This window comes from Mus musculus, chromosome 16 (assembly GCF_000001635.26).
Source record: "Mus musculus strain C57BL/6J chromosome 16, GRCm38.p6 C57BL/6J".
NCBI classification, from domain to species: Eukaryota; Metazoa; Chordata; class Mammalia; order Rodentia; family Muridae; genus Mus; species Mus musculus.
In genome coordinates this window covers 15,483,790-15,502,116 of record NC_000082.6, presented here as the reverse complement: position 1 = coordinate 15,502,116, position 18,327 = coordinate 15,483,790, and the positions used below count along the sequence as shown (strand labels likewise).

General features: G+C 40.4%; 1 long non-coding RNA gene across 1 annotated transcript in view; it reads left to right on the top strand.

Annotated features, from left to right (window-relative positions):
• Gm41424 overlaps window positions 1–11,883 on the top strand; it is a 38,773-nt gene extending 26,890 nt beyond the window's left edge. The window contains exon 2 of the long non-coding RNA XR_875933.1: window positions 11,742–11,883. This is a non-coding gene — a long non-coding RNA (predicted gene, 41424). The remainder of the gene's footprint in view (window positions 1–11,741) is intronic.
• Window positions 11,884–18,327: the final 6,444 nt, after the last annotated feature.

Here is an 18,327-nt window from a genome sequence, read left to right as displayed (position 1 = left end):
AACTTTATTGAGGATTTTTGCATCAATATTCATAAGGGAAATTGGTCTGAAATTCTCTACATGTGTTGGGTCTTTTTGTGGTTTAGGTATCAGAGTAATTGTGCCTTCATAGAATGAGTTGGGTAGAGCACCTTCTGTTTCTATTTTGTGGAATAGTTTGTGAAGAACTGGGATTAGATCTTCTTTGAAGGTCTGATAGAACTCTGCACTAAACCCATATAGTCCTGGGCTTTTTTTTTTTTTTTTTTTTTGGTTGGGAGACTACTAATGACTGATTCTATTTCTTTAGGGGATATAGGACTGTTTAGATCATTAACCTGATCTTTATTTAACTTTGGTTCCTAGTATCTCTCTAGAAACTTGTCCATTTCATCCAGGTTCTCCAGTTTTGTTGAGTATAGCCTTTTGTAGAAGGATCTGATGGTGTTTTGGATTTGTTCAGGATCTGATGTTATGTCTCACTTTTCATTTCTGATTTTGTTAATTAGGATGCTTTCCCTGTCCCCCCCTAGTGAGTCTGGCTAAGGGTTTATCTATCTTGTTTATTTTCTCAAAGAACTAGCTCCTCTATTGGTTGATTCCTTGAATAATTCTTCTTGTTTCCACTTGGTTGATTTTGCCCCTGAGTTTGATTATTTCCTGCCATCTACTCCTCTTGGTTGAATTTGCTTCCTTTTGTTCTAGAGCTTTTAGGTGTGTTGCCAAGCTGCTAATGTGTGCTCTCTCTAGTTTCTTTTTGGAGGCACTCAGAGCTATGAGTTTTCTTCTTAGAAATGCTTTCATTGTGTCCCATAAGTTTGGGTATGTTGTGGCTTCATTTTCATTAAACTCCAAAAAGTCCTTAATTTCTTTCTTTATTCCTTCCTTGACCAAGATATCATTGAGAAGAGTATTGTTCATTTTCCACGTGAATGTTGGCTTTCTATAATTTATGTTGTTGTTGAAGATCAGCCTTAGTCCATGGTGGTCTGATAGGATGCATGGGACAATTTCAATATTTTTGTATTTGTTGAGGCCTGTTTTGTGACCAATTATATGGTCAATTTTGGAGAAGGTCCCGTGAGGTGCTGAGAAGAAGGTATATCCTTTTGTTTTAGGATAAAATGTTCTGTAGATATCTGTTAAGTCCATTTGTTTCATAACTTCTGTTAGTTTTACTGTGTCCCTGTTTAGTTTCTGTTTCCATGATCTGTCCATTGGTGAAAGTGGTGTGTTGAAGTCTCCCACTATTATTGTGTGAGGTGCAATGTGTGCTTTAAACTTTACTAAAGTTTCCTTAATGAATGTGGCTGCTCTTTTATTTGGAGTATAGGTATTCAGAATTGAGAGTTCCTCTTGTAAGATTTTACCTTTGATGAGTATGAAGTGCCCTTCCTTGTCTTTTTTGATGACTTTGGGTTGGAAGTCGATTTTATTAGATATTAGAATGGCTACTCCAGCTTGTTTCTTCAGAACATTTGCTTGGAAAATTGTTTTTCAGCTTTTCATTCTGAGGTATTGTCTATCTTTTTCCCTGCGATAGGTTTCCTGTAAGCAGCAAAATGTTGATTCCTGTTTGTCTAGCCAGTCTATTAGTCTCTGTCTTTTTATTGGGGAGTTGAGTCCATTGATATTAATAGATACTAAGGAAAAGTAATTGTTGCTTCCTATTATTTTTGTTGTTAAAGTTGGCATTCTGTTCTTGTGGCTGTCTTCTTTTAGGTTTGTTGAGGGATTACCTTTTTGCTTTTTCTAGGACATGGTTTCTGTCCTTGTATTTTTTTTTTCCTGTTATTATCCTTTGAAGGGCTGGATTCGTGGAAAGATAATGTGTGAATATGGTTTTGTCGTTGGAATACTTTGGTTTCTCCATCTATGGTAATTGAGAGTTTGGCTGGGTATAGTAGCCTGGGCAGGCATTTGTGTTCTTTTAGTGTCTGTGTCACATCTGTCCAGGATCTTCTGGCTTTCATAGTCTCTGGTGAAAAATCTGGTGTAATTCTGATAGGCTTGTCTTTATATGTTACTTTACCTTTTTCCCTTATTGCTTTTAGTATTCTATCTTTATTTAGTGCATTTGCTGTTCTGATTATTATGTATTGGGATGAATTTCTTTTCTGGTCCAGTCCATTTGAAGTTCTGTAGGCTTCTTGTATGCTCATGGGCATCTCTTCCTTTAGGTTTGGGAAGTTTTATTTTATAATTTTGTTGAAGATATTTGCCAGTCCTTTGAGTTGAAAATCTTCATTCTCATCCACTCCTATTATTCGTAGGTTTGGTCTTCTCATTGTGTCCTGGATTTCCTGGATGTTTTGAGTTAGGATCTTTTTGCATTTTCCATTTTCTTTGATTGTTGTGCCGATGTTCTCTATGGAATCTTCTGCACCTGAGATTCTCTCTTCCATCTCTTGTATTCTGTTGCTGATGCTCGCATCTATGGTTCCAGATTTCTTTCCTATGGTTTCTATCTCCAGCGTTGCCTCACTTTGGGTTTTCTTTATTGTGTCTACTCCCTTTTTAGGTCTTGGATGGTTTTATTCAATTCCATCACCTGTTTTGTTGTGTTTTCCTGCAATTTTTTAAGGCATTTTTTGTGCTTCCTCTTCAATGTCTTCTACCTGTTTAGCAGTTTTCTCCTGTATTTCTTTAAGTGAATTATTAAAGTCCTTCTTGATGTCCTCTACCATCATCATGAGATATGCTTTTAAATCCAGGTCTAGCTTTTCGGGTGTGTTGAGGTGCCCTGGACTGGGCAAAGTGGGAGTGCTGGGTTCTGATGATGGTGAGTGGTCTTGGTTTTTGCTAGTAAGATTCTTACATTTACCTTTCACCATCTCGTAATCTCTGGAGTTAGTTGTTATAGTTGTCTCTGTTTAGAGATTGTTCCTCTGGTGATTCTGTTACCCTCTATCAACAGACCTGGGAGACTAGCTCTCTCCTCTGAATTTCAGTGGTCAGAGCACTCTCTGCAGGCAAGCTCTCCTCTTACAGGGAAGCTGCACAGATATCTGGCTTTTGGACCTCCTCCTGGCCGAAGATGAAGGCCCAAAACAGTACCTTTCCCTGAAGCTGTGTTGCTTTGGCCTGTCCCAGAAGCTGTTAGCTTCTGTAGTGCACACTCTCACCTGTGCAGACTACTTTTGGCGGAGTCTCGGAACCAAGATGGCTCTTGCCGATCCTGAGGCAAAAGCCTCCTGGGCCGGGTGGACACCTGTCCTCTGGCTGGGAGGGTGGCCGGATGTCTGGAGCCCGAAAAGGGTGCTGCCTCAGAAGCTCTGTGGCTCCCACCTGTCGCAGAAGCTGTTAGCTTCTGTAGTGCACACTCTCACCTGTGCAGACTATTTTCGGCGTAGTCCCGGAACCCTTTTTCTCTTTAATTATGTATTTATTTCATTTACATCTCCAATGCTATCCCAAAAGTCCCCCACAGGCTTTCCCACCCACTCACCCACCCACCCACTCCCACTTCTTGGCCCTGGCATTCCCCTGTAGTGAGGCAGATAAAGTTTGCACGACCAATGGGCCTCTCTTTCCACTGATGGCTGACTAGGCCATCTTCTGATACATATGCAGCTAGAGACACGAGCTCTGGGGAGAACTGGGTAGTTCATATTGTTGTTCCACCTATAGGGTTGCAGATCCCTTTAGCTCCTTGGTTACTTTCTCTAGCTCCTCCATTGGGGGCCCTGTGATCCATCCAATAGCTGACTGTGAGCATCCATTTCTGTGTTTGCTAGGCCCCGGCATAGTCTCACAAGAGACAGCTATATCAGGGTCCTTTTAGCAAAATCTTGCTAGTGTATGCAATGGTGCCTTCATTTCTTCATTACCAAAAAAAAAAAAAAAAAAAAAAAAAACCAGTACCACAGAGATGATGTTGTGATGTTGCCTAGTTATTTGCCAGCCATTAATGAGGACTGACCCCTTAGGTCACAGTTGTGGAACCCTCTGTGTGTTGATCCTGGGGAAATGCTTTCCAGACTACCACTTTCTGGGGCTGGACTCTATTCAGTGTTCAGGCTCTCTTTCTAATGAATTTGTGTTTTCCTAGAGTTAAGCCTTTGGTGATATCTCCTCTATGTTTCTTTATGTTGGAACATTTTATTACCATAACAGAAATAAAATTAGGACAGAAAATAGTATGGAGGTCTATTTTATGGTGCTGATGCTGTGATAAACCTAATCATGTCACTTAAACTTTTGGAGATTTTTCTTGCTTAGGGGAGGAATGTGGAAGAGCTGTAACTTTGGACTGGAAAAGCTGATCAATGCTGTGAGTACAGCTTTATTAGCTATACTAATGGGAGGTCAGAAGGCAAGCATGTTGAGAGACACGTGAACAGCAGAAGCCTGGTTCATAATGTTTCAGTCAGGAACAAGGATTTTATAAAGAACTTGGATGAATGTTATTCATAATTTTGATAAGAATTGGGCTGTACTCTGCCTGTCCAGGGATTCTGAATGAATTTGAACTTGAAAACAATGCACTGGTTTGCCTCGCAGAGACACTTCAGGATCAGAAAAACATCCAGGTTGGTTCTTCAAGTGTTTAAGGAGGGAGGTCAGCACCATTGTAGAGGAACCTCATGTACTTCACTGGAGCAGTACAAAAATATTCCTACAGGGTTTGCACACTTAAGCAGATATAATTGTGAGATCTAATGGGGCTGGGATATATCTCAAGTAGGGAGAAGAATATGTCAATGTCATAAACATGGAGCTAGCTCATTTTGTGTCAACTTGACACAAGCTAGTCATTTTGAAAGAGGGACATTATATTGAGAACATGTCTCCATAAGAGAAGTCTGTTGACAAGTCTGTTGTGCACTTTCTTAATTAGTGATTGATATGGGAGAGCCTAGACCCCATGTGGGTGGTGCCCCTCCTGGGCTATAAGAAAGCACACTGAGCAAGCCAGGAGCAACAAGCTAGTAAGCAGCATTCTTGCATGTCCTCCACTTCCATTTCTCTATTCAGATTCCTGCCTTGTGTTCCTCTCTAACGTCCATTGATAAATGATGTGATGTGGAAACATAAGTTTACATACAGCAAGACAAATGTAACTAAGACAAGCACTGTCCATGTGGTACTGATTTTGAAGGCATGAAAGATGTAATATTGAAAAAATCATGCAGATCATCTGCAACTAGGCACTGTGTGGCAAGGTTAGAGTCCTTGTACAGAGACCCAGAGATTGTTGATTGAGCTGTGATGAGTTAGTTGTAGTCATAACTCCAGCATATTGGAGATGCCTGGACCATTGGACATTTGCTGTATAGAGATGAAGATATGGAATGGAGCTGGCCTAAGCCTAAGAGAGAAGCTCTGCATATTTCAGACAAGGTTGAAAGAATAGGACTGTCTAAAGTCTTTGGAGCCCAGAAGATATTAGGCAGTCAAGGACATTAGCTCTCTGTCAGATGTAGGGTTAGTGAAGATCTTTTCCCAGTCTGTAGGCTGTCATTTTGTCTTAATGACAATGTCCTTTGCCTTACAGAAGAAGTTTTTTGAGGTCTCATTTATCAATTGTTGATCTTAGATCCTGAGTCATTGATGTTCTATTCAGGAAATTTCTCCAGTACCAATGCATTCAAAGCTATTTCCCACTTTCATAACTTCTGTTAGTTTCAATGTGTCTCTGTTTAGTTTCTGTTTCCAGGATCTGTCCAATGATGAGAGTGGGGTGTTGAAGTCTCCCACTATTATTGTGTGCAGTGCAATGTGTGCTTTGAGCTTTACTAAAGTTTCTTTAATGAATGTGGATGCCCTTGCATCTGGAGCATAGATAGTCAGAATTGAGAGTTTATCTTGAAAGCTTTTACCTTTGATGAGTATGAAGTGCCCATCCTTATCTTTTTTGATAACTTTGGATTGGAAGTCAATTTTATTCGATATTAGAATTGCTACTCCAGCTTGTTTCTTCGGACCACTTGCTTGGAAAATTGTTTTCCAGCCTTTTACTCTGAGGTAGTGTCTGTCTTTTTCCCTGAGGTGGGTTTCCTGTAAGCAGCAAAATGTTGGGTCCTGTTTAGGTAGCCAGTCTGTTAGTCTATGTCTTTTTATTGGGGAATTGAGTCCATTGATATTGAGAGATATTAAGGAAAAGTAATTGTTTCTTCCTGATATTTTTGTTGTTAGAGTTGGGATTCTGTTCTTGCTGCTATCTTCTTTAGGTTTGTTGAAGGATTACTTTCTTGCTTTTTCTAGGTCATAATTCCCTCCTTGTATTGGAGTTTTCACTTTATTGTCCTTTGAAGGACTGGATTCATGGAAAGATATTGTGTGAATTTGGTTTTATCATGGAATACTTTGGTTTCTCCATTTATGGTAATTGAGAGTTTTGCTGGGTATAGTAGCCTGGGCAGGCATTTGTGTTCTCTTAGGCTCTGTATATCTTTCCAGGATTTTCTGACTTTCATAGTCTATGGTAAGAAGTCTGGTGCAATTCTAATAGGTCTGCCTTTATATGTTACTTGACCCTTTTCCCTTACTGCTTTTAAAATTCTATCTTTATTTAGTGCATTTGTTGTTCTGATTATTATGTGTTGTGAGGAATTTCTTTTCTGGTCTGGTCTGTTTAGAGTTCTGTAGACTTCTCTCTCTCTTTGTTTTTTAATTAGGTATTTTCTTCATTTACATTTCCAGTGCTATCCCAAAAGTACCCCATTCCCTCCCTCCCCACTCTCCTACCCACCCACTCCCACTTCTTGGCCCTGGCATTCCTCTGTACTGGGGAATATAAAGTTTGCACAACCAATGGGCCTCTCTTTCCACTGATGGCCGACTAGGCCATCTTCTCATACATGTGCAGCTAGAGACACGAGCTCGGGGGGGTACTGGTTAGTTCATATTGTTGTTCCACCTATAGGGTTGCAGATCCCTTTAGCTCCTTGGGTACTTTCTCTAGCTCCTCCATTGGGGGCCCTGTGATCCATCCAATAGCTGACTGTGAGCATCCACTTCTGCGTTTGCTAGGTCCCGGCATAGTCTCACAAGAGACAGCTATATAAGGGTCCTTTCAGCAAAATCTTGCTAGTGCATACAATGGTGTCATCTTGTATGTTCATGGGCATCTCTTTCTTTAGTTTCGGGATGTTTTCTTCTATAATTTTGTAGAAGATATTTACTGGCCCTTTAAGTTGGGAATCTTCACTCTTTTCTATACCTAGAACTAGGTTTGATTTTCTCAGTATGTTCTGGATTTCCTGGATGTTTTGGGTTAGGAGCTTTTTGCATTTTGCATTTTCTTTGAGTGTTGTGTCAATATGTTCTATGTTATCTTCTGTACTTGAGATTTTCTCTTCTATCTCTTGTAGTCTGTTGTTGGTGCTTGCATCTATGACTCCTGGTCTCTTTTCTTGGTTTTCCATCTCCAGTGTTCTTTCCCTTGTGATTTTTTTATTGTTTCTCTTCACCTGTTTTGTTGTGTTTTCCTGTAAAATTTTAAGGTTGTTTTTGTGTGTGTGTGTGTGTGTGTGTGTGTGTGTGTGTGTGTGTTTGTGTGTTTCTTCTTTAAGGTCTTCTACCTGTTTTCTTTGTTCTCTTGTATTTCTTTAAGGGTGTTATTTGTGTCCTTCTTAATGTCCTTTTTCATTATCATGAAAAGTGATTTAAAAATTGATTCTTACTTTTTCAGTGCGATTAGGTATCCAGGACTTGCTGTGGTGTCAGAACTGAGTTCTGATGATGCCAAGTAGCCTTGTTTTCTGTTGCTTATGTTCTTGCACTTGCCTCTTACCATCTGTGCTACCTGCCATTTTGCTGTCTCTGACTATTGCCTATCCCTCCTGTTATCCTGGTTGTATCAGTACTACTCAGCATCCAACTGTCTCTATGATCCTGTGATTCTGTGATCCTGAGATCCTTGATGTGTCAGAGCTCCTCGGAGTGAAGCTGCCTCTGGGATCCTGAAATCCTGGCGTGAACAAGCTCCTGAGAACCTGTTGTTTCAGCACTCCTGGGAGTCAAGCTTTCTCTGGGTGTTGCAGGGGTGGGTGGTGAGCCAGAGCTTGAGGTTTGCTCTGGGCACTTGTGCAAGCTAGAAGTAACCCATGCTTTTGGCTGGGTGGGGTTTTGTATTTCCCTGGTTCCTGTGGGGGTTCCAGTTACACTGGGTGTTGGGAAAGATTTGGCTTCAGCTGTGGTCTTGAGTGTGCCAGAGCTCCAGTGCTCCTGTGTGTGTCTAGTCTCCAGGGAGCTTCCTCTGTGATCCTGCGATCCTTCGCATTTTAGAGCACCTGGGAGTCAAGCTTCCTCTGTCAGTCAGCTGTGGGACTGGCTGTGGAGCCAGTGACCAAGGTCTGCTCAGGGCACAGGCTCAGACTGGAAGGAATCCGTGCCAGTGGCTGGGCGGGAGTTCCTGCTTTTCCGGATCCTGGGGGTTCCAGCTACTCCACATGTTGGGGCAAATATGGCCTCCTTGCCTGTGATTCTTGATGTGTTAGAGCACCTGGAGCAAGCTTCCTCTGGGTGTAATGGTACTGGGTTCAGAGCCAGGGCCTCAAGCTTCTTGTTTTTAATGAATACTTACTTCTTGTTGCTCTCTTGTCTTTTCTGATGTGCTAAACTCTTTCTTTCACCATTTTCTTCATGTCACTATCTTTGGCATTTTTAAAGCATTGTCTGATTGTTATAAATTACCTTAGTAATTTTCTTTATCTAAGAATGTTTTCATATACTACTCATCCTGAATTTTTTTCTTGGCATCAGTCCCAGTTGACAGCTCGTGTTTATAAGCATCTATGGATTGTTCATTCTTGTAGTTTTTGTGACTTGTCATAAGAGTTGGAATGATTTTTTTTCCTCTAAGGAAATTTCTCTTTCTTTTTTTTTAATTAGGTATTTTCCTCGTTTACATTTTCAATGCTATCCCAAAGGTCCCCCATACCCACCCCCCCAGTCCCCTACCCACCCACTCCCCTTTGAAATTTCTCTTTCTTACCAGATACTTTCAAGATGTTTTTTATTTTTGTTTGTTTGTTTTTGTTTGTTTGTTTTTGTTTTTTTTTTAGGTTTGTTAAGTTTAATTTAAATGAATCTTGCAGTGGGCGTATTTGGATTTAGCTGGTGTAAAGTTTGTTCAGCCTTTTGAATTTGTAGAATTATATCTATTATTTTGTAAGTTAGTCTGGTAAATATTTAGCTATTATTCCTACCCTGTCTTCCCCTCTCCTTCTCTTTAAGGTTCTTACTATGTAGCCCACATTGGCCTTGAATTTATTTTTCAAGACAAGGTTAATCTGTGTAGCTCTGGCTATTCTGGAACTTGTTCTATAGACTAGGCTGCCCTCTAACTCAATTATCCACCTGCCTCTGCCTCCAAAATGTGTGGAATTAAAGGTGTCCAGCACGATAGCAGGCCTCAAACTCTTAATCCTTTTACTTAGTCTCACAAAATAGATTCACATATGTACCGAAATGCCTTGTTCTCCAACTGTTATATTTCTGAGGGCAGTCTGATCCACTTCCTTCTCTCCTGGGATCCCACATATGTTTTAAACCCATTTTTGAATGTTCAATTTGTATTTGCCTCTGTTTAGCCTGGATATTTTTCATTTTTCTATATTCTTTCCTTTGTTTTATCCATTCTACTGATAACCACACCTCATTAAAAATTAAATTTTAATGTTTTAATTTTAAAATAGATAAAGATTTATGGAAAATTATGATAGCAGTATAGAGGACTACCACATGTCTTTGTTATTGACCCTGTACAGAGGTGCACTTTTCTTCATTAATTTACCAATGTTTGTATATTGTAAAAAATCCAGACTTTACATAGCATTCCTGAACTTTTATTGAATCCTCATTATTATTCTAGACTCCTATCCATGATAAAAATTATCTTTAATTGTCATGTATATTTTGGCATCATTTGGTTAAGAATTTTTAAAAACCATTTTCAGCTCTTCCTTCTTTACGATGAACTTAACAGTTTGGATATCGATAGTCTTATATTGTATGTAATGTCTATTAGTAGAAACTTGCTTATTGTTTTTATTTATGATTATGGGATCACAACTTTATGGCAGGAATGTAATGGAAGAAAATTGTCATCTTTTATTGCACCAATGAATGGCTAAAAACTGTCAATATATTATTATCACAAGCAATTATTGGCATAGTTTATTTCTTTAAGATAGTGTTTTGGCATGTGCCCTTAAAGTTAGAATTCTCTTGCTTGTGCATGGCATGAGAATTTTCTGACTGTCACTTGGATGAAACAGTGTTTATAATTTGTGTCTATGGAAAGCTGCTCAGTTCCACTTTTTTTTGTATTGGGCTTTGGAAGAGTCATTATGTGCAGCCTATACTTACAATGTGGGAGGTTATATAAATTGTTTAGAATTCTTTATGAGAGATTGATTGCCCTTCTTCCTCTATGACTCATTTTTTTCTCTCCCAAAACCCAATACTTCTTTTGTTGCTCAAATTGAAGGTTTGACTGTTGGAAACTTCCAACTGGCTCCATATCCTTTTGGTACGCCCTTGCAGGAATGGGTATTTCTGCAGCACTTTCTTAGTTCCCAGCGCCTGGCTTATCTTGTATATGCTTTTGGCTTATCTTGTAAATTTCCTGCCCCAGTCCTAAAGTCAGCCATGTCACCACAGAGCTCTGCTTTCTTTCATTGCAGAAAGATGTTAAAAATAAAGATCTATGCTCAGAGCTGTTAGGGCATTGCTTATAGTCCCTCTCAACTGACAGAGCAAGCAAATTAATGTGTGTGTTAATCTGCACATATATACGCATCATAAATCTTTTTGCATGTATCCATATGTATGTATATAAAGCCTTGGCTCAATCATACTTCTCAAATCCCAATCCATCACCATTTGGGCAATTCTATTCTTGCTTGCCTGTGAACTTTCAACTGTGGAAAACCTGTCTACCTCCAGCTGCCATCCATTAGTTTTTTTCCTGAATCCATTCTCACGCAGGTTTGTGAGATATTTTCACACATTTGTACAGAGTTAAATACTTTTGTTATAGGCTAATTTTTTATCCTAAGAGTTTTCTCAAATTCTATGTGACTTAAAGAAAAACCTGCATACACTCAAAGGGCTACCCTCCTAAGTTGAAGGGTGAATGATTTTCTGTATAGGACAATGTTAGATATGGACATTGAAGAACCAGAGTGGACATTGGCAGATAACTTTATGTCTGCATTTACTCCTTTGTTACATTGCCAACTCACTTGGCATATTTCCTGATTGTTATTGTCATGATACTTCTTACAATGTGTACTTGTGCAGCAACACATTTCTGAAGGCTGGAGTAGTCAGGTGATATGTTTTGGCCAATGGTTCATGGAGAGAATTAATATCTACCATTTCTAGATGGATGCTTTTGCAATGGATACAGGACTTGATTCTTTACTCTTTGTCACAAAATTGCATGTAATTCAGGTAGTGATTCTGTGTTTACCTCATTTGTGTCTAGGTACTCAAAGAAAGAAAACATACAACAAGGCAGTAGCTGGCCTTATTAACATGTGATGGGTATGGAAAGCCAATAGGATTTGGATTATTGCAGCAAATCCAGTTACACACACACACACACACACACACACACACACACACACACACATTATCTCAGTGTATTTCTGTCTTGTTCATTATGCTGTGAGCTATGAGCTGAAATCAGTTATATTCAAATCTCTTACTGGTTTATTTGGGTTTAGTAAATGTGAGGTACCTTTGGTTTACTGGAGTGGTAATGAACTAACACTCAGAGAACTCAGACTCTTGTGTTTTCCTTGCAGGGTATGGACCAGAAATGAATGTGTTCTGCTATCCAAAAGGATCTATGCTCAGTAATCTGGCCCCTTCTCTGTTTTTTTTTTTCCATTTTGCCAAATAATGTCTTTTAGTTTTCCCAGTTTATAAATCCTAATCACTCCCAGAGTCATTTGGATTTCTATTACATCCACAAAATACCCAAGATAACCAGTGTAAGAAAAGATTCAGTTTGGGAGGCTTGGTTCACATTTGCTTGGTTGAGATGATTTAGACTTGTGGAGGTCCAGCAGGAAGAAACAGAAGAGGAAGGCTAATCTCATAGTGGTTAAAATGTGAAAGGAATTAGGATCTTGATATCTTTTTCAAAAGCATATTCTTGGTGAACTTACTGCCTTCCACTGGGCCCCATCTTCTAAAGTTCCTGTTACTATCTACACTTCTCTATCAGGTTTATTTGTGGGCTCATTAAAGAATTAAAGGGCACTAGGTTTTCACAGTGACCACTTCTATAACCAGGGTAAGATCCCAGTGGTAGGACTAGGACACCAAGCCAGTCACAAAACCTTCAACCCACAACCTGCCCTGTCTGAAAGATGTGCTGGGAGCAATCATGACTCAGAGCTTGTGGAAGTGGCCAAGCAATGACTGGTTTAACCTGAAGCCTAGGCCATAAGAAGGAATCTATGCCCAGCACTGCCTAGATGGCCAGGAGTCAGAAGCAGGATAGTTCAGGGACCTAGGGCAGGACCAAATACATCTAATAAAAAAAAGTCAATGAAAATGATTCTTAATGATATTCTGCTATATGCATTAATCAGAGCCTAACCCAATCCTCACCCGAGAGGCTTCCTGTAGAAACTGATGGGAGCAGATGCAGAAACCCTCACCCAAAATTAGTTGGAGCTTCAGGAACCCTAAAGAACAGGAGGAAAGATAGTAGAAACTAGAGTGTCAATGACACCAGAAGAACATGGCCACAGAATCAATAGGAAAGGCTTATAGGGGCTCACACTGAAAAAGCAAACATGGAGCCTGCATGGGTCTGTACTAGGTCCTCTGCATACACACTATGGTTGTTTAGCTTGGAGTTTTTGGGGACCTCCTAACAGTGGGAGTGCCTCTGCCACTTTTGTCTGCTCATGGGACCCTTTTGCTCCTACAAGGTTGTTTTGTTCAGCCTTGATATGAAGGTTTGTGCCTTGTTTTGTTCTGTTCTTGTTATACTGTGTTCAGTTGATATCCCTGGGAGGGCTACTCTTTTCTGAAGGGAAATGGAGGAAAAATATGGGAGAGAGGGAAAGTGTGTGTGAGAAATTGTGGGAAGGGGAGCCTGTGGTTGGGATTTATGATATGAGAGATAAATAAAAAGAAAAAAAACCAAAGAAATTAAAAGACAGCCATCTGCATTCTGCAGCTGACCCTGTGCCATAGCTCTCCACACCTAAATCCTGTTGGAAGAAGGCTGGTCTCCCAGAAGGGTAAGACCACCACTTCTGCTCTGAGGGACCCATCCAGAGCCCTCAGGACACAGGAACTGAAGAGCAGCCTGGAACAGGATTCTACCAGTTTCCACCTGCACCTGGAGCTGTCCCTGTTCCACAGCTCTCCATACCCAAATCCCACCAGAAGAGAGCTGGTATCCCAGGAGTGCTGACATACCTGAGAGCAAAGGTGAGACTTCCACTTCTGCTCTGTGGGACCTGCCCAGAACCATCAGGACACAGGAATGAAGGAATAGCCTGGGACAGGATCCTTTCAGTTTCCATCTGTGCCCAAGAGCTGACCCTGTGCAACAGCTCTCCATACCCAAATTCCACCTGATGAGACCTGGTCTCCCAGGAGTGCTGAAACACGGGAGAGACAAGCCACAGTCAAAGACAGCAAGATCAGCTAAGACCAGAGATAACCAGATGGCAAGAGGCAAGTGCAAGAACATAATCAACAGAAACCAAGGCTGCTTGGCATCATCAGAATCCAAGTCTCCCACCATAGCAAGTCCTGGATACCAGAGCACACCAGAAAAGCAAGACTCAGATTGAAAAATCACATCTTATGATGATGATGGTAGAGAACTTTAAAAGGGACTTAAATAACTACCTTAAAGAAATACAAGAGAATAGAGTAAACAGGTAGAAAGACCTTAAAGAGGAAACACAAAAATACCTTAAAAAATTACAGAAAGCAGAGGAATGGATACAAAAAATGTGGCACATTTACACAATGGAGTACTACTCAGCTATTAAAAAGAATGAAATTATGAAATTCCTAGGCAAATGGATGGACCTGGAGGGCATTATCCTGAGTGAGGTAACACAATCACAAAAGAACTCAAATGATATGTACTCACTGATAAGTGGATATTAACCCAGAAACTTAGTATACCTGAGATATAAGATACAATTTGCAAAACACATGAAACTGAAGAAGAAAAAAGACCAAAGTGTGGTCACTTTGCCCCTTCTTAGAATTGGAAACAATCACCCATGGAAGGAGTTACAAAGTTTGGAGTTGAGACATAAGGATGGACCATCTAGAGACTGCCATATCCAGAGATCCATCCCATAATTAGCCTCCAAACGATGACACCATTGCATACACTAGCAAGATTTTGCTGAAAGGACCCTGATATAGCTGTCTCTTGTGAGACTATGCTGGGGCCTAGCAAACACAGAAGTGGATGCTCACAGTCAGCTATTGGATGGAGCACAGCGCCCCCAATGGAGGAACTAGAGAAAGTATCCAAGGAGCTAAAGAGATCTGCAACCCTGTAGGTGCAACAACATTATGAATTAACCAGTACCCCGGAGCTCTTGACTCTAGCTGCATATGTATCAAAAGATGGCCTAGTCGGCCATCACTGGAAAGAGAGGCCCATTGGACAGGCAAACTTTATATGCCCCAGTACAGGGGAATGCCAGGGCCAAAAAATGGGAATGGGTGGGTAGGGAAGTGGGGGGAGTGTATGGGGGACTTTTGGGATAGCATTCTAAATGTAATTGAGGAAAATATGTAATAATAAAAAATATTGAAAAAAAAGAAAAATTAAAACCCTAAAAAAAAATTACAGGAAAACACAATCAAACAGGTTAAAGAATTAAACAATACCATCCAGGATCTAAAAGTGGAAATAGAAACAATAAAGAAATCACAAAGGGAGACAACACTGGAGATAGAAAACCCAGGAAAGAGAACAGGAGTCATAGATGCAAGCATCACCATCAGAATACAAGAGATAGAAGAGAGAAACTCAGGTGCAGAAGATACCATAGAAAACATTGACACAACACTCAAAGAAAATGCAAAATGCAAAAAGTCCCTAACCCAAACCATCCAGGAAATTCAGGACACAATGAGAAGATCAAACTTAAGGATAATAGCTATAGAAGAGAGTGAAAATTCCCAACTTAAAAGACAAGTAAATATCTTCAACAAAATTATAGAAGAAAACTTCCCTAACCTAAAGAAAGAGATGCTCATGAACATACAAGAAGCCTACAGAACGCCAAAAAGAAATTCCTCCAGTCACATAATAGTCAAAACACCAAATGCACAAAACAAAGGAAGAATATTAAAAGCAGTAAGGGAAAAATGTCAAGTAACCTATTAGAATTACATCAGACTTCTCATCAGAGACTGTGAAAGCTATAAGATCCTGGGCAGATGTCATTCAGACCCTTAAGAGAACACAAATGCCAGTTCAGGCTACTATATCAAACTCTCAATTATCATAGATGGAGAATCCAAGATATTCCACGACAAAAACAAATTTACACAATATCTCTCCACAAATCTACTCCTACAAAGGATAATAGATGGAAAACTCCAACAGAAGGAGGGAAATTACACCCTAGAAGAAGCAAGAAAGTAATCTTCTTTCAACAACCCCAAAAGTAGATAGTCACACAAACATAATTCCACCTCTAACAACAAAAATAACACCAAGCAGCAATCAGTATTCTCTAATATCTCTTAACATCAATGGACTCAATTCTCTAATAATAAGGCATAGACTAACATACTGGATATGTAAACAGGACCCAGCATTTTGCTGCGTATAGGAAACACACCTCAGTGACAAAGACAGACACTACCTCAGAGTAAAAGGCTGGAATAAAAATTCCAAGCAAATGGCCGCAAGAAAGAAGATGGAGTAGCCATTCTAATATTAAATAAAATCAACATTCAGAGAGTACCCTGCCTGGGGATCCATCCCATATGCAGACACCAAACCTAGACACTATTGTTGATGCCAAAGTGCTTGCTTACATGAGTGTGATACAGCTGGCTCTTGAGAGGCTCTGCCAGATCCTGACCAATACATATGAGGAAGCTCAAAGCCAACCATTGGACTGAGCACAGGGTCTCCTTTGGAGTAATTTATGGCAATGTCTGAAGGAGCCGAAGGGGCCTTATCTGGCATCAATGGGAGGGGAGGCTCTTGGTCCTGTAAAGTCTTGATGCCCCAGTGTAGAGAAATGCTAGGGCCAGGAGGTGGGAGTGGGTGGGCGGGTGGTGAGCCCCCTCATGGAATCAGGCTGGGTGGTGGGTGGAATAGAGGGTTTGCAGACAGGAAACTGGCAAAGGGGATAATTTTTGAAATGTAAACAAATAAAATATTGAATTAAAAAAGAGAATTAAAAGGCAGGAAAAAACCCTGAAGTATGACAGGTAGCAGCAGGGAAATTCTTGAACACAACAGATGGAATCAGTAGGCGAAGAAACAGTATTATTAGGTTGAGGAACCACACATACTGTAGGCACACAAAAAGAAAGACCCTTTACAAAGCAGAGGAGGTGAAGCCTGATCTTCTCCTGAGAGCTGAGGGTTCTTTGAGGGGGTGTCTTCCACTCCCACCTTAGGGTTGGCCAGTCTGAGTGAAAACAAGGTGAGAGTAAGGGGTAAGAAGGAGGCAAGCAAGAAAGTGAGAAGTAAGAGGTAAGAGAGTGAAGTGGGGGCCTAACAGCCCCTTTTATGGTCTTTACTGTTGCTAGGTAACTGGGAAGGAGTTTAGCCTGAAGGTCAGAAGCTTGGGCCATTGCCTACGTGACTTCTAGCCATGCTTCTCTTGTGGGGCCTGTGGGGAGCAGTAACTTAGGCAGGAGCCAGAGTTTCAGGACCATGAGGGAATGCCTACTGTGTCATGTAGGTGAATTATCAACATTTTTTGGGTTCAGACCTCAGCTCGACTGGAGACCAGCCTGTCTACATAGCCCAATTCCCCACAAGAGTCTAGCTTTAGCTGAACTGAGATTTTAGCTTAAACATTTTCAGTGGCACTGTCATTTTGGGGGCACAACTTGAACCTAGCAGTATGTGTTTTAAGACCAACAATGGATTCTTGAAAATAAGACAAGAACCTCATGAGTACTGTTTTATACCTATATGTCTGACAGTACTGTCACGTGATTAGAGTTAATTTTTCCTGTGTTTTATATTCCATGTTTTGTTTGTATCCTTGCTTGTATGCTTTTCTGGTCACTATTAAATAGAACATTCCTTAACACAAATGCTATGATACCTCAGCAGGAATCAGATGACTGAAAAGCTTCTATGGAATGAATGGATAAGTATTTTGTTAGTCTTAGATGCTTAGCAGAGACATCATAGCCTCAGATGTTGAGAGATTCATCATGGTACTGAGAAGAGTTCACAGCTTAAATTATGTATTGCTTATTTGTGAAACTTTCCATTTAATCATTTAAGATGGAAGTTGACTGTGGGTAACTGAAACCATGGAAAAAGGAACTATATAAAGGGGACTATTTAAAAAAATAAAAAAATAAAAAAATAAAAGAGATTATTTTCTATAAATAATACAGGGAAGATTCCATAATGATTGTTATTGAAATTCTTAGTATTTTGAAAAGTTGCAGGAAAAGTTATATGTAAAAGATCTGATGGAAATACGATGTTGGGGAGCTAATGCTGGTCCATAGCCCTCTGTATACAGGTCCTGCCAGGAAAGAGCTGGTATCCCAGGAGTGCACTTACTCCTGGACACAAAGGTGAGATCTCCACGTTCTCTCCAATGACTGTACACAGCAGGACTGGCTAGGAGTGCACAGGGCACAGGAACAGTGGAGCAGCTGGGACAGGACCCTTCCAGTCTCCGTCTGCACCCTGGAGCTAAGGCTGTTCCACAGCCCTCTGTACACAGGTCCCACCAGAAGAGAGCTGGTCTCCCAGGAATGCTGACACAGGCTTACAGCCCCAAAGGAGGGACAAGCTCCAACCAGAGATAGCAAGACCAACAAGCACCAGAAATAACCAGATGATGAAAGGTAAGCACAAGAACCTTACCAACAGAAACCAAATTTAGTTGGCATCATCAGAACGCAGATCCACCACAGCAAGTCCTGGATACCCCAACACACCAGAAAAGCTAGATTTGGTTTTAAAATCACATCTCATGATGCTGATAGAAGACTTTAAGAATGTCATCAATAACTCCATTAAAGAAACAAAGGAGAACACAGGTAAATAGGTAGAGAGACCTTAAAGAGGAAACACAAAAACCCCTTAAAGAATTACAGGAAAACACAACCAAACAGGTGAAAGAACTGAAAAAACCATCCAGGATCTAAAAACGGAAGTAGAAACAATAAAGA